At 43.3% G+C, this 17062-nt stretch overlaps 1 long non-coding RNA gene across 1 annotated transcript; it reads right to left on the bottom strand.

Annotated features, from left to right (window-relative positions):
* Nucleotides 1–1189: 1189 nt before the first annotated feature.
* Nucleotides 1190–6783, bottom strand: LOC126963899 (uncharacterized). Its single transcript, XR_007729253.1, has 3 exons — nt 3907–6783; nt 2424–2547; nt 1190–1894 (listed from the first exon to the last, which is right to left on the bottom strand). It is a non-coding gene; the product is annotated as an uncharacterized LOC126963899 (long non-coding RNA).
* Between the last annotated feature and the right edge of the window lie 10279 nt (nt 6784–17062).

The raw sequence follows: 17062 nt of genomic DNA, 5'->3' as shown, positions 1-17062 counted from the left end.
TTGTGTCATACCAAGGCCTCCATGTTCTATTCACTTCGCCCAGTCCAATTAGCATATGTCATCGATAGAGGGGACCAGTGTGATGTTCTGTGGATGTCCAGCCAGTTCAGGTCTCTTCATAATGTGTCATGATAGCACCAAAGAGTTGAGATAACCCTTGGGAAAGATTGTACATGTGTACTGTTGTCCACTCCACCAAATGTGAACTGCTTCTGATACTGTTTTTTGATAGGCATGGAACAGAACACATTAGCTGCATTGACAGCTGCATGCCAGGTGCCCAAGGCTGTGCTCATCTGCTCTAGCAAAGGTACCACACCTGGCACAGAAGCTGCATTGAGGCTACTGTTTAGCAGAGTTTGCAGCAGTCCACTGTCATCCTCCAGAATTATCTGGGTTTTGCAGGGGCCAGACTGGTGAATTACACAAGCTATGAGGTGACTAGCGCCTCAGCATCATTTAGGTTTTTAAGGATAGCTCCAATCTCTAATATTCCTCTTTGGATGGATGTGACATTTTAAAAACTTTACTCTCTTGGTTGAGTTGGGGTGTTAGGGGGCTATTTCAGAGGCTTCCACTAATCTTTATTCTGATAGCTCTTACCCCATTGGCCAAGGGACCAGTGTGGGAGCTGTGCCAATTGTCAACATGTCTATTCCAATTGAGGACTGGAGAGATGGCCATGGGATTGTCCCATGAGTCTAGTGAACCCACTGTAACCCAGACTTGGGCCAGGATCCCATTTATTTCCTGCCCTTCATATGCCCTCAATTTAATAGGGAGGCTACGATGATGCTTTGGGTTTCTGGGTAAATGTCAATCTGGATCCTGTGCCAATAGTTCTTGATGTTTGAGTGTTCCTCTTTCTCCAGCATGTGGCCATCTCTCATGGTATCGCAGGGTCCTCCTAGGAAGCCAGCCTCTCCTTCAATTGATGTGTTTTAAACACTAAAACTGGTTCAGGTCTGGAAACTGAGTGAAGGATTGTGACTTTTTTTTTGAGGAGTGATGACCCTCAACTACCTGACCAAGAATGTTAAATTGTAGAAAATGTGTATCTTAGTGGTCAGACATTTCTATGTGTAATATGCACAAGAGAAAGACTCGCTAGGCACACAGCTGACTGTCAGACATACCTACCTCTCTGTGGCAGTATTATGGGCCATTTAACTTTATCCTTCTTTGTTTGTTTAATTTTTTAAGACAGAGTCTCACTCTGTTGCCCAGGCCAGAGTACAGTGGCATGATCCTAACTCACTGCAACCTCTGCCTCCTGGGTTCAAGTGATTCTCCTGCCTAAGCCTCCCAAGTAGCTGGGACTACAGGTGCACACCACCATGCTTGGCTAATTTTTATATTTTTAGTGGAGGTGGGATTTCACCATGTTGGTCAGGCTGGTCTCAAACTCCTGACCTCAATGGATCTACCTGCCTCGGCCTTCCAAAGTGCTGGGATTACAGGCATGAGCCACTGTGCCCAGCCTAACTTTATTCTTTATACTGAAGGAGTTAAAAATATGCCACTTTGGCATAGTGACTATTTTGAGTTAAAGGCCCTTGAAAAACAGCAGGTACGAGAAGATTGCCTTGATCTTCCTTCTGTTTCTTAAAAGCAGGAGATAAAATTCCCATGTGAAAGATGCCCTCCCTATAGCAGAAAGAAAGTAACATTCTTATCATCAAGGACAGGAAGGTGAGACCTTGGGAAACCTATACACACAGATCCGGTTCGACTAATTCCTATCTTCCTAGTCACTTCTCCACCCGATCAACCACTCTAGCCCCAGCCTCTTTGCCTCATCTCATTTTCATGACTTACGATACTTTGTCCATTTCAGTTTATAAGCATTCTTCTCTAACAGCATCTTTGGGCCTTTGTTTCCTTATGAAGGCTCCTGTGCAGGTAAAACTTGCATTAAATAACTGTGTGTGCTTTTCCCCTGTTGATCTGTCTTATGTCAATTTCATTCTCAGGCCCAGTTAGAAAAAAAACTCTAAAATGGTAAGGTAAAATTTTGCATCTCCTACAATACTTTAATGTATTTTTCATATTTTTATATTATAGCAAATGTATTCTGTCATGCCAGAGATTACATGTGTAATATGTGTTTTCTGTCCTCTGGAGAGAGGTTCCAGAAAATCGTCTTGGCATAACTGGATGTGGTTGTCAACTCCTTGCTCTCTGAAGGATGAATATGAATATGTGACATCTCTTAAGAAGTCTTCCTAGGAAAGAATCCTTTTGAATTACAGATGGTGGCTCCCTCCCCCAGGGGCGCCCCACTGCCTGGGGAAAGATACTTTAATCAGCCCCTTTGTTAAAAAGTCAAACAAACACTTGTCATAAAACCCAGTGATTCTATTCCTAGGTACTTACTCAAGAGAAATAATTTTAAAAAATTATTCAGGTTTGGTGATCTATACCTGTAGTTCCAGCTACTTGGGAGGCTGAGGTGGGAAGATCGTTTGAGTCCGGGAGGTTGAGGCTGCAGTGAGCTGTGACCCCATCACTGCGTTCCTGCCTGGGCAACAGAGTGAGATCCTGTCTCTAAAAAACCAATAATAAAAAAAGAGAAGTGAGCACATATGTCCACACAAAAACTTACTGCTATGACTTACAATCATAGTCATAGCAGCTTTATTCACAACAGCCCCAAGCTGGACACAACCCAAATATCCACCAAGTGAATGAAAGAATAAATTGGGCTATGATTCCACTTATAAAACACCCTCTAGAAAATGCTCACTAATCTAGAGTGACACAAAATAGATCAGTGGTTCCTTGGGGATGGGGGATGGGATGGGGAGATGGGAAGGAGGGAGTATGAAGGAGCAAGAGGAAACTTTAGGGTTGATGAGAGCAGAGCACTGGAACTTAAGTTCTCCCAGGGGTGGGGGTGAGGTGCGTGGGAGGTTTTAAACAATGACAGGATCTCCAGTTAGAACTACTGAGGTTGGACAGTGTCATGCGTACCCCACGTTCTGGGAAAGGCTTGTCTTATGTGTCCCTAACTCCAAGTGTGTGACAATGATGGTATCTTCTCTTGATTCATCTTCCCTCATTCCAGTATTGTTCAACTCTTATTTTTAAACTTACAGCTCCTCCAAGGAACCATTTTACATTTGTTTTTCTAATTGTCCACGTCCCCATGAAAATATAATACTACAGATATACCGTGTGTCTGTTTACGTACTGTGGTATTCTGGAGGGCCACAAATAGACGTAACAGCTAAGATGTTGGGGGCATCCTAAGAACCAATATTCATTGCTTTGGGGGCTCTCTTGCCCTGTTGAGAAATCATGACTTATTCCCATCAGAAAAAAATCCAAGTAGGCAGGGAAAAAGCAGTATTGTAATGAAAATGTAAAGCTATCTGATTTGACTCTTTGATGGAAGCGTAGTGACACACATAACTGCAAAAAAGTGTTTCCCCAGAGCTATGCATTAATGTAGGTTCATGAAAATGGGGGCCCGAAATGAGGCAAAGGGGTTTGGCAGGCAGAGAGCTTTCAACCCAGGCAGAGTAGTGGACGAGTCTTTTCTGTGCAACCAGAGCCCTCTGCTGGGCATTTCAGGAACATCCTCCAATAAATTGAACGCAGCCCATTCATTTAGCAGCTGTTTGCCCAGCATCCATCACAGCCGCGCCCTGAAAGCTAGACTTGGGTTTGCGGCCCAGCATGGTTTAATAACTGAGTCAGAACCACACAGTGGTGAGGAGTCACAATGGCATTCCGAGTCAGTTTTCTCTGACTCCAAAGCCCACAGTCCCCTCCTCTGGAGTTCCCAAGCCAGGTTCTTACTGGCTTTAGAGGGGAGTCCCCTCCCTGGCCTCTGAGACAGAAAGGAAGATGAGGGGCAGGTAGAGGTAGGGTAGAAGTTCGGGATATTTAGGGCATTATTACCTGATGATTTCCCTTTTCTCCTGGAAGTTGGAGCAGAAGAGGAGTGAGGATGACTTGGGTTAAGTCTTGCAGTGCTAGCCTTCTGCAAAGCGCTGTTCCACACAGATTGAGAAAAAAATCTCAGGCTCTGTAAAACAGAGGCATAAGTGGCAGAAGAAAATCCTGATGCTTCCCCAGTAAATTCCCATCAATGATAGAGCTTAAAGAAAATGTGGTACATACCATGGAATATTATGTAGCCATAAAAAGGAACAAGATCCTGTCCTTTGCAGGGACATGGATGGAGCTGGAGGCCATTATCCTTAGCAAACTAACGCAGGAAGAGAAAACCAAGTACTGCATATTCTCACTTATAAGTGGAAGCTAAGTGATGAGAACACATGGGCACATGGAGGGGAAAAACACACACTGGGGTGGGGTCAAAGGGCGGGGGTGGGAAGAAGGAGAGAATCAGGAAGAATAGCTAATGGATGATGGATGGGCTTAATACCTGGGTGATGGGATGCTCTGTGCAGCAAACCACCATGGCACATGTTTGCCTATGTAACAAACCTGCACATCCTGCACGTGTACCCCTGAACTTAAGATAAAAGTTGGAAAAAAAGAAAGATACTCAGGTAAGACTAAACCACACATGAGGGATTGGAACCAGGGTCCTGTGAGTCTAACATGCATGGCTCAGGAGGGTTGGTTCTCCTAGGGAGCTGTTCCTTCCCTTTGGTGTGGTGTAGACAGGGTGTTAGGGAAAAGCCCCAGGCTCACTGAGGATAGCCAGGAATAAACCTTCCATGGCTCTAGAGGTGCCCAAAGCAGGCAACGGATGAGAGCAAGACAGTTTCTCACTCCAAGCGCAGCAAGCAGCATGTATATCTGCAGAGCTGTGCTGGTTTCCCTGCCCTCAGGTCCCACGGGTGACGCCATGGGCTCGGATGGATGCTACCCACTCCATGGGCTGTCGTGAAGCTGTGGAACTCAAGGCCAAAGGTTCAGCATACTTTGAGAAAGCAGCAAACACTGTGGCAAGCAGAAAATAAGCCAGTCTCTCCCCTAGGGAGCAAGTGGTGACACAGGAATCACACAGAGGTAGTGTACAGGGGCCTGCATGACTAGCTGCTAGTTGTTTATTACCTACGAGCAACCAGAGACATTATGAAGACTGCCTGAGGTCTCATCCAAGGGCAAGGGAAGAACTAGCCCTACAGAACAGATTCAAAGGGATAGTGGAAAATAAAAATAAAGCTGCTTTATGATTTTGTACCTTGAGTCATGTTTGGTCAGGACATGGCTGGGACAGCCTTGCTGGGAAGCAGTGGATGATGTGGTTCCACACCATGGATGAGCACCCTAGTGGGCTAGCACGCACTGAGTCAATGCCTGGGGTCCATGCAAGCACTATCCACGGAACCCATGCAACACCAGTGCCAAGGACCAGCTTCTCCCAGGAGCAGGAGGCCAGATAAAGATGGAGACAATCTCTAACCAAGATGGGATGGAGAAACAGCACCCCATCTCTCCTCACCACTGCCTCTGTGCACCCCTCTGTCCCCCAAGTTCAGCGTTCATTCTAAAGAGGAGGAGGCGAAAGGAGAATAAACTATTCTGACTGTGTCCGAGTTCTCCATATGAAAGGACTCAGAAGTCTCTGAATTTGATTTAGTTTATCAGCATGGGACTAGATTAGGTCTTCTTCATCAAGCACAATGGGGACGCAGAGTCAGATATGCAGCTGCTTGCATAACTAGCTACTAGTTGTTTATTACCTAAGAGCAATCAGAGAGGTTATGGCGGCTGCCTGGCTGAGGTCCCATCCAGGTGCAGGGCGAGAGCTAGCCCTATTGTACAGATTTAAAGGGATAATGGAAAATACCACACCAATCGCACTCCTGGACATGTATCCCAGAGAAATGAAGATGTATGTTCACTCCAAAAGATGGACATGAATGTCCATAGCAGCTTTATTTGTAACAGCCAAAACCAAAACAACCTAGATGTGCTTCATTGGGCAAATGGTTGGTTAAACAAACGGTAGTGCACACGTACCGGGGAACACCACTCAGTGATAAAAAGGAAAGTTATGTGGTGGAAAGTCACTTTTGGGGGGGCATGCTTTTGAAAATCTGTATTCACTACAAACATAAGGTAGATGCCTCAGTTCCTTAGGTGATTTATTTCTTTTCTTTTCCTCTTCCCTTCTCCATCCCAGTAGTAACAGCTAACCTACATTGTGTGTGGATCACTGCTAAGATCCTTCTTAATAAATTAAATTTCACTTTTAAATAATTGTAGATTCACATCCATTTGTATGAAATGATACAGGGAGATCCTGTGTACCCTTAACCCAGTATGCTCCAGTGGTAACATCTTGCAAAACAATATCACAGCCAAGATATTGACAATGATACAGTCAGGATACAGAACATGTCAATCAGCACCAGCATCCCCCATGGTGCTCTGTTGTAGCCACCCTCCCTTCCTTCCAATCACACCCCCTCTTTAGCTCCTGCAACAACTTATCTGTTCTCCATTTGTAAAATTTTGTCATTTCAAGAATGCTATACCAACAGAATGATGTTGAGATGGGAACAGCACTGGGTGGTCACAGGAGGATGGAAAAACTCAAATAAGAACTAGCCAAAGGCCAGGTGCGGTGGCTTATGCCTGTAATCCCAGGACTTTGGGAGGCTGAGGCAGACAGATCACTTGAGGTCAGGAGTTTGAGACCAGCCTGGCCAACATGATGAAACCCCTGCCCCTACTAAAAATACAAAAATTAGTCGAGCGTGGTGGCGGGTACCTGTAGTCTCAGCTACTCAGGAGGCTGAGGCAGGAGAATCACTTGAACCTGGGAGGCAGCAGTTGCAGTGAGCTGAGATCATGCCACTGCACTCCACTCTGGGCAACAGAGTGAGACTGTTTTTTTAAAAAAAAAAAGAAAGAGAGAGAGAAAGAAAGAGAGAGAGAGAGAGAAAGAAAGAGAAAGAAAGAAAGAAAGAAAGAAAGAAAGAAAGAAAGAAAGAAAGAAAGAAAGAAAGAAAGAAAGAAAGAAAGAAAGAAAGAAAGAAAGAAAAGAAAGAAAGAGAAAGAAAGAAAGAAAGAAAGAGAAAGAAAAAAAGAAAGGAAGGAAGGAAGGAAGGAAAGAAAGAAAGAAAGAAAGAAAGAAAGAAAGAAAGAAAGAAAGAAAGAAAGAAAGAAAGAAAGAACGAACAGAAAGAAGAACCAGTCAAATAAACAAGAACTAGGTAAAGAAACCATAGCATAACAGAAAACCCAAAATAAGGGAAATAAAATGGCTGAAACTCTGGTCAGGGCGACAATGTCCATGACTCTTCCAGGCAAATCCAAGTAATGCAGAAACGTGGTAATAACTGGAGTGGAGGGGGGATGTCCCTGAAATCCCCTCCTTTTCCAGGATATTCCACCCCTTAATTAAAGAAACACTCATAAAATTAGACACCCAAACTCCATTATGTGTGACTTATTCTCTCAAGCAGGCTCACACTTCTAAGTGTGTACTTTCAATTTGCAATAAAAGCTTCTTACCTTTGGCTTTATTCTGACTCATCCCTGAACTCTTTCTTGTGATGGTGCCAAAAATCTGGACACCAGCTGGAAATGGTGGCATCTGGAGACCCTCCTGAGCCCTCAAGCACCAATACAGTATGTAACTTTTTTGACTCAGCACAATTCTCTGGCGATTCATCCAGGCTGTTGCATGTATCAGTAGCTCATTCCTTTTGATCACTGAGTGGCATTCTATGGTATCCATGCACCACAGTTTAACCACTTGCCCAGTGAAGGGCATCTAGACTGTTTTCAGTTTTTGGTTATTACAAGTAAAGCTGTTATGTACATCCATGTCCATTTTTCAGAGTGAACACAAATTTTTATTTCTCTGGAATAAATGCCCAGGATTGCAATTGCTGGATCTTATGGTAGTTGCATATTTAATTTTTTAAGAAATTGTCAAACTGTTTTCCAGAGTGGTGGTACCATTTTTCATTTTCATTAGCAATGTACAATGGTCCTGTTTCTCCACATCCTCACCAGCATTTGGTGTTGTCACTATTTTTGATTTTAGTCATTCTGATGGGAATGCAGTGATAGCTCATTGTGTTTTTAATTTTTACTTCGCTAATGGATGTTAAACATCTTTTCATGTGCTTACTTACTATCTGTATATCTTTTTTTGATAACATCTTTTGCCCATTTTCTAATTTGATTTTTTTTTTCTGTTAAGCTTTGAGAATTCCTTATATCAGGGGATATATAATAATATTTGCAACCCATTTATACAACAAAACACTGGTACATTTTAGGTACTAGTTCTTTTTTTTTTTTTTTTTTTTTTTTTTTTGAGACGGAGTCTCGCTCTGTCGCCCAAGCTGGAGTGCAGTGGCCGGATCTCAGCTCACTGCAGCTCCGCCTTCCGGGTTCCCGCCATTCTCCTGCCTCAGCCTCCCGAGTAGCTGGGACTACAGGCGCCCGCCACCTCGCCCGGCTAGTTTTTTTTTGTATTTTTTAGTAGAGACAGGGTTTCACCGTGTTAGCCAGGATGGTCTCTATCTCCTGACCTCGTGATCCACCCATCTCGGCCTCCCAAAGTGCTGGGATTACAGGCTTGAGCCACCGCGCCCGGCCTAGGTACTAGTTCTTTGTGGTATGAATGGTTTGCAAATATTTTCTCCCAGTGTGTAGCTTGTCTTTTCATCCTTGTAGCAAGGTCTTCTGCAGAACAAAAATTTTTAATTTTGATGAAGTCCAAAGTTTCCTTTTATGGATTGTGCTTTTGTTTTCAATTATTTGCCTCAGTATCTAAATCCCAAATATTTTCTTGTATTTTTTTTTTCTGAAAGTTTTATCTCTTACAATTTAAACCTGAGATTTATTTTAAGTTAATTTTAATGTAAGGTGTGAGACCTAGGGTGAGGTTCTGTTCTTTCTTTTCTTTCTTCTTCCTTCTTTTTTTGCTTATAGATGTCTTACTGTTCCAGAACCATTTTTTTTGTTGAAAAGACTGTCTTTTGTCCACTGAATTGCTCTTGCACTTTTGCAAAATGTCAGTTGGACATATTTCTGTGGGTCTATTTCTGGATTCTTTGTTGTATTCCATTGATCTATGTGTCTATCCATCCTCCAATACCACACAGTCTTGATTACTGGAAACTGATTCCTCCCATTTTGTTATTCTTTTTCAAAATTGTGTTAGCTATTCCAGCGCCTTTGCCTTTCCATACAAACTTTCAAATAATGTTGCCTATATCTACAAAAAATCCTGCTGGGATTTTGATAGTGTTACTAGGGCAGCCCTGGAGATACAGCCGAGAAAGCTCATTATTTTCTTAAACAGTAGATAACTGAAAAAACTCATTATTCTTTTCTTAAACAGATTTTTCTATTTCTTTATCTATAGGTAAGCTTGGTTAAAAGAACTCCAGATGGCCCGGGGGCTGCAGGACTCCTTGCCAATTATCAGAGGAAGATAAGGCCTGTGTGAAACCGGGGCAAACCTGAACCAGCGACCCCGTGTTACCTTTAGATCATTAACATATCATCATAATGCTAAAACCTCACCCATAGAAGATAATTGCTGACATTTTCTGAATATACATTATGTGAAGAAGCATGTTCATGATCTGCACCTGCACGTCTGGAGTTCCTCCCCACATGTGTTTACCTACCTCCCTGCCCCACATCTAACGCCTTAAAATCCCCCAGCTTCTCATATCTCAGGGAGAAGGAATCTTTAGAGAAAGAGCTCCCTCCTCCGTTCCTGGCCAGGAATAAAACATGCTTGCGCTTTTTCCCATTAGGTGTTACAGTAGAACTCAGTTAGCCTGTAACAATAAGAATTGCATTAAATCCTTACATCAACTTGGGAAGAATTGACAGATTTACCATATTAAGTCTTCTAATCCATAAGTAAGTATGGTCATTCTTTTTTTAGATTTTTGAAATTTCTTTCATCAGCAATTTTGTAGTTCTTTCCCTCACTATCTAGATCCCAAATATTTTCTATTTTTTTTTTCTGAAAGTTCTATCTCTTACAATTTAAACCTGAGTAGTTATCAGCATGCAAGCCCTGTACCTGTTTTGTTGGATTTAAATTTAAGTATTTTGTTTTTTGATACATTGTAAATGCTACTGTATTTTAAATTTCAGTGCCCATGTGTTCATTGCTAGTATAAAGAAATACAACATATTCCAGCAGTCTAGCTGAAGTCACTTATCAGCTCTAGGAGTTTTTGTTTTTGATCCTATTTTTGGTAGATCTTTGAGTTTTCCCACTTAGATAAGCATGTTATCTGCAAATAGGGACAGTTTTATTACTACCTTTCTGATCTATATGCCTTTTATTTCCTTTTCTTACCTTATTGCATTGGGGAGAACTTCTAACACTGTTTAACAATAATGGTAAGAGCAATCATCCTTGCCCTGTTCCTGTTCTCAGGGTACATTCATTCATTCTTTCACTGTTAAGTATGATGCTGGCTGTGGAGTTGTTATAGATGCTCTTTAACAAGTTAGGACAAATTCCCTCTATTTTTCTGAGCATTTTTAAACCCATGAATGGGTGTTTTGTCAAATGCTTTTTCTGTATTGATTGGTAAGATCAATTTTCTTTTGTATCAATTTTCTTTTGTTAATATGTTGGATTATGTTGACTGATTTGTGAATAGTAAAACAGCCCTGCATTCCTGCAGTAAGCCTCACTTTGTTACAAGATCTTTGGGGTGTTGCTTTTCTGGCCAGAAACCTCTGTGGCCAGTGGCCCCTTTGCCCAAGTTTTGTTTGGGCCCACTGGGCTCCTTCTGCCCACTTGGCCTGGCAGGCTGTGCTCAGCTCATGCTACCAGCCTGGATCTCACGTCTGCCAAAGGCAAGTCAGGCATGGCGTGGCAAGGGGTGTGTGAGCAAGCGTGGGGTCTGGTCACTGTGCAGTCAGACATGTCAGCTGCTGCAGTGGGGTGGGCAGCTCCAGGTGCTGGCATAGGCACTAGTTCTCTGTGAGGCTGTGGCTGGGCCAGGCACACTGCACGCAGCTTCCACAGCTGGAACCGGGGAACACAGTGGTGCCTGGAAGCTTGGAGATGCCAGGAACCACGGGGCTCCCAAAAAGGAGTCATAGACCGGGCTTGGGGAGCTCCAAGGTCTGGGATCCCCTAAGGGCCACAGCTGTTCTTTCTTTCTCTTCACCCTCAATGTAGCGAGCAAGGGACATATTTCAACCCTGTTTGTGTTACAGCCCTTTTAGCCCTGCCATTCAATGGGTCCCAAGTTCTTGTCCTATAACCAGGAAGAAGGAGGTACGCAGACAAGTGGAGGCTCTGAGCAAGATGAAAAGGAGCTTTATTGAGTGATAGGACAGTTCAGAGGAAACCTGCAGTGGGTAGCTCCTTTCCACAGCCAGGGTGTCCTGATGAGTGTTCAGCTCCTAGCAAAGAGGAGACCCTGGAGTGGGAAGCTCCTCTTTGCTTGCAGGTGGTCCCATTGTCTCTGCAGCTCTCAGCAGAGAGTAGGCTCTGGAGTGGGTAGCTCCTCTCTGCTGTTGGTCATCCCAGTGTCTGCTCAGCTCTGGTTGAGCCCAGGGGTATTATGGGCTTCAGAGGGGGGAAAGTGTATGCCAGCTGGTCCATGGGTAGCCATGGGCAGGCCCAGAAAAGGCACCACAAGCTCCCACTCTGGTCTGTGGGGCTGGTAGCCCGACCCCAGCCTTCAGGCCCTCCTTGGCCTGAAGGTGGGGCCTCACTGGGGATCTGCCCCCTTCTGCCCCAGAGCCTATCGCCCTCCTGCCACTGTCCATGGCACCCAGGCTGCTCACAGCAAGGGGCACCTGCAGGCCAGCACAAGCCACCCTCAACTTGGTCATTGTGTATACTTTTTTTTTACATTGTTGAATTCTACTTGCTAATTTTAAAAAAAGTTGCATCTATATTCATGATGTTAGTCTTTTGTTTTCTGTACTATCTATCTTTTTTTTGGTTTGAGTATCAGATTTAGTACTAGCTTCATAAAATAAATGGGAAAGTCTACCCTCATCTTCAATTTTCTGGAAGAGATTTTGTAGAATTAGTGTTAATTCTTTTTTAAACTTTTGGCAGAATTCTCCATGAACTCTCTTGGTCTAGCAGATGTTTTTAAATTTTAGTTTTAAAATTACAAATTCAGTTTTAAAATTCCATTTCATATTGGGTGAGTTACAGTTTTTGAGGAATTGGCTTGTTTAATCTAAGCTGTCAAATGTGTGTACGTAGAGTTGTTTGTAGTATTCCCTCCTATCCTTCTGATGTATACAGAGTCTGTAGTGATATCCCATTTCATCCTTGATGTTTCATTCCATTTCACTCGCTTTCTTTTCTCTCCTCGTTACTGGTTGTGGGAATGGGAATTCCATCTTCTCCGTAGGCCTCTACTAAGACCTCCATGACTTGGGGGACAATTGGGTGGGATGGCTTATGACTGCTCCCCAAGGGGCCTCCACTGACACCACAGTGGTGGTGGCCTCATTACCACTAGTTGGTGGTGAAAGTCCTGACCCTCCTCTGGGTTTTCTGGGACACTGCCCCAGCAGAGCAGAGAGGGGCACCTCGTAACTGCTGGATGGGAGTGGAAGTCCAGGCTCCCCGACTGTCTTCACTGATATTGCAGGGAGCCCATGGGGAGAGTTGAGGTGCCTCTTTACAGCCTGGTGTGGGTGGAATTCTAGGATCTCCACTCTGCCTTTGCTTGTGTGAGTGTGGGTGGGCCACAGTCTTTTCTGTGGTGTTTGGCTGGAGTAGAAAGGTTATTGTCTCAAGGGTTTCTATCTTGTAAGGCTGCCCCTTTTCTGCTTTCTGTTTTGTTTTTGCTTTGTCTAGAGGGAGTAGGTTTTTGTTGGGACTTTTCCCCCCATCTCAAACACTAGAGTTTCCAGGTCGTGAACTTCTTCAAGTCTGGGATATATGAGACAAAATGAAAGCCAGGAGAACGCACTATGATGGTCCCAAGTCTCCTAGCTGGGCTGCCTTCTTTTCCCCACTTTTCAGAATATTCTTATACTTGCTTTATATACAAACTAAATCTACTGAAAAAATACAATAACCAAAATAAATGGATGGGCTCAATAGCCAAATAGAGGAGAGAGAGGGGAAAAAAATCACTGAATTGGGAACTATAACTAGAGAAACCACCCAGACTGAAAAACAGAGAGAAAATAAATGGAAAACAATGAACGGAGCTTCAGGGACCTGTGAGACTATCACAAGACCCAGTGTTTGTGTCACTGAAGTTGCAGAAGAAGAAAAGAAAGAAGACAAGGCTGAAAAGGTATTCAAAGAAATAATGGCTGAAAGTTTCCCAAATGTCCAGAGTGTTTAGTTGTCCTTACTGGGAGGAATAGGGAGAAGTGTGTCTACTCCATCTTCCTGAAAGCTGAAGAACCAAGCACTCCCGGATGGGGAAGCTGGGAAGAATACTGATAAGCTATGCACAGAAGCAGTCCTGGGAGGACCCTGCCACAGGCAGAAACACACTGGACACTCAAAGCCATACTGCTGGGTGCTGGAGTCCATTGCTTCTTCTGAGAAGAATCGCTAACTTTTCTGGGGTCTTCGTACCTTTAGCACCTGATTCAAATTCTTGGGAAGGCTAACCTGAGTGGCCAGTCGCAGGGAGCAGGCCCAGGCCCTGCCTGTCAGCAGGTGTGGAAAGAAAATGTACAGCATCCTGCAGCATCCCTGGTGGAAGCTGGAGCCTGTTTTCCATCAAGCCACACACACTGGGGGATTCCTCAATTTGTCCAATTAGGAGGTCAGTGCATGAGGTTGCTGTAATCCCACATCCCCGCAACACTCAGTTTTACTGAACTTCCTAATATTTGCCAATCTAATAGGTGTAAAATTGTATCTCATTGTTGCATCAATTTGCATTTCCTGGATTATTAACATTTGTGAGCACCTCTCATATGAGTGTTAGTTTTTGAGAGTTGTCATTCTGCAAATTGCCTGTTTATATCCTCTGGTGCTTCACCCAGGTATATTTATGTTTACTACGCTTTTGAATGGGAGCTTATTTCCCTGAGTGTTACAGACATTTGAGACAGTTACATTATAAAAATATATTACTGAGTGAAGAGATAATCATAAGATGTAGTTCTTTAATAATTCCAGATTTGAAAAACAACCACATTAAATGTTATTATTTCCGGGAAGTGAGATTATCTGACATTTGTTTCCTCCCCCTCCTCCTCCTCCTCTTCTTCTTCCTCCTCTTCCTCTTCTTCTTGTTTTCTTCTTATTTATTTATTTTTGACAGAGTCTTACTCTGTCGCCAGGCTGGAGTACAGTGTTGTTTCTTCTTTTGAATGGATGCATTCAACTTTACCTGAGCTATTCACTCCAGGAAAATAGGAATGGATAAGAAATGCCCCACTCTTGTGTGTTTCAGGAAATGGCTAATTGCAAAAAACACGCCTTCCCTATATGACTTAGACCACCCTTCCCTTAATGACTCCCTTGTGTTATAAAACCCCAAGTCCTCTTTTTAAAACATGTTTCTAATTAATGAACTTCTCTCTATTGCAGTAGCCTACATACAACCATCTCCTTAGTTGTCAGGTGCATATGTCCTACACACATTTTCTTATGTTTTTAAATATAATTTTCATACATATGATTGTAGTTTCTATAAACTTTTGAAAAGTACTGGTCAAGTATTTTGTAGAATGTCCCTCAATTTGGGTCTGTCTGATGTTTTCTCATGATTAGACTAGAGTTATACATTTTGGGAAAGAATATCATGGAGGTGATGTATGCTTTTAATCACTTCGTATCAGGGAGCGTATGATATCCATGTGACTTGTCACTGGTGTCGTTAACCTTATCACTTGGTTCTGGTAGTGTCTGCCAGGTCTCTTCACTATGAAGGTACTATTTTCCTCTTTTCATACTCTATTCACTAAATATAAGTCACCAAGTGCAGCCCATACTCAAGGGGAGGGAATGAAGCTCCTCCTCCTTGTATCAGAATGTGTAAAGATCTCTGAGGCTTTAAAATCTATATATTATTCAGTTGCTTTTCCTGTTGCCCTTTTTATTTGTTAAGGAACCAGATCCTTTGTCCTACTTCCCCACACCTAGGCTTGCTGATTACATCTCTGAGAAGTCACGCAACATGTTCCTTTGTTCCTGTCATTTCATGTAAATTGGTACCAGAGGCTTGATCAGATTTATTTATTTATTTATGAGGGAGTCTCACTCTGTCACCCAGGCTGGAGTTGCAGTGGTATGACCTTGGCTCACTGCAACCTCTGCCTTCCAGATTGAAGTGATCCTCCATCCTCAGCCTCCCAAGTAGCTGGGATTACAGGCATGTGCCATCACGCCTGGCTAATTTTTGTATTTTTGGTAGAGATGGGGTTTGGCCATGTTGACCAGGCCGGTCTCGAACTCCTGACCTCAGGTGATCCGCCCACCTCAGGTGATCCCAAAGTGCTGGGATTACAGGTGTGAACCATCACACCTGGCCTTGATCAGATTTAGATGCAAGTTTTGAACATGAATATATGGTGGTACATTCTTTCATCAGAAGGTACGTAATTATTGTTGCTTCCCCCACGTTTTTCGAGACAAATTGTTTTTGAGACATCTGTAGCCAGGGCTGGAGTACAGTGGCCTTGGCTTACAGCAGCTTTGACTTCCTGGGTTCAGGTGGTTCTCCCACCTCAGCCTCTCAAGCAGCTGAGACCACAGGTGTGCACCACCACGCCCAGCTAATTTTTTAAATATTTTTAGCAGAGACAGTATTTTGCCATGTTGCCTGGGCTTGTCTTGAACTCCTGGCCTCAAGTGATTCGCCTGCCTCGGCCTCCCAAAGTTCTAGGATTACAGGTGTGAGCCACTGTACGTGGCCTCCCACATTTTTTTTTTTAATGTTAGCAGCTGTTGATGATCATTGCCCAGCTCCACTAATGCATTAGGGATTACAAAATGGTAATATACTTATTTTAACATGATTTCTTCATTTGCTGGTTGTAATACTTCTGGCAAGAGAAACATTCCCTCACAATTATTTGGTTACCCTGAGGAACAGTTCATACAGGAAAGGCAGAATTCATGATTCTTTCCCTTTATTTTCCAGTTTTCAAAGCATCCTCCAAAGGTGACCAATGCTTTCCTTTTGAATGATTGCTTTTGTTGTTGTTTTGCATTCCCAAAAGAAATGCTACTGATTATGGTTATTATTCTTTCAGTACCTTGTTGGATTCCATTTCCTAGAGTTTTATTTAAGTGTCTCATGTATATTAATAGATGAATTGATTTATACCTTGTGGCAACTTCCTGATTTTACACACACACACACAGAGAGAGACACACACACAGAGATTGTGTTTAAACCATTTCTAATTATAATCTCTGTGGGTACTGAAAGAATCCTGCATTTATGGGAAAGAAAAAAAAATACCTTGAGAGCAAGCGTTCAGTGTACCCAATAAAGCAGAAACTCTTGCATAATCACAAATAAAGGTGCCACAGAAATTTATGGGAAATGGGGTCTTGCATTGCCCAGAGGAAGTCACCAGGGACAGATGTTCAGTAGCTCCTTCTGCACACATACAGTTCCATTTTAGGAAAAGAGGTTGCTCTTGCTCTGTCTACAGCCTTATGGGGGAGACTCCACATCTTTGTTCGTCAAAAGTATTGGTCCTAGGAACCAAACTGAAAGTGTCTTGCAAAGTACCTTTGCCGAGAGATTGGGGGTGGAATGGGGAGAATGTCAGGTGGAATTGACCTGTGCTGCTGTAAGGTAGAAACAAAACATTGAGGAATCTTATTAAGTGTTCCCAGGCTGTCCTAGACTTGGTCTCAAGGGAATGGCAGGCAAGAGAAGGCCTTGGCTCCCTATGTGCTGGGTCCAGGGCTGGAGAGTGGGCATTTGCTTCCTTCTCTGGAATAGAGTGCTGGATGGGAGGCCAGGAATGTGCATCAAAGTGCACAAGAGATGATTCTAGAAACTCTGCTCTTGCCAAGTATAGCCTGGTCACCATGCAGCCTGGTACTCTAAGAGGTAAGTTCCTTGAGAGCAACTAGGAAGAACATGAATATTTTGTGCTGATTTGGAAGAGGCAAGGAGAGTAAAAACTCTCTATGGGACCTGGGCTTCTCGATAACTCCAGTAATTTT

This window comes from Macaca thibetana, chromosome 10 (assembly GCF_024542745.1).
Source record: "Macaca thibetana thibetana isolate TM-01 chromosome 10, ASM2454274v1, whole genome shotgun sequence".
NCBI lineage: Eukaryota > Metazoa > Chordata > Mammalia > Primates > Cercopithecidae > Macaca > Macaca thibetana.
This window is presented reverse-complemented; position numbering and strand designations above follow the sequence as displayed.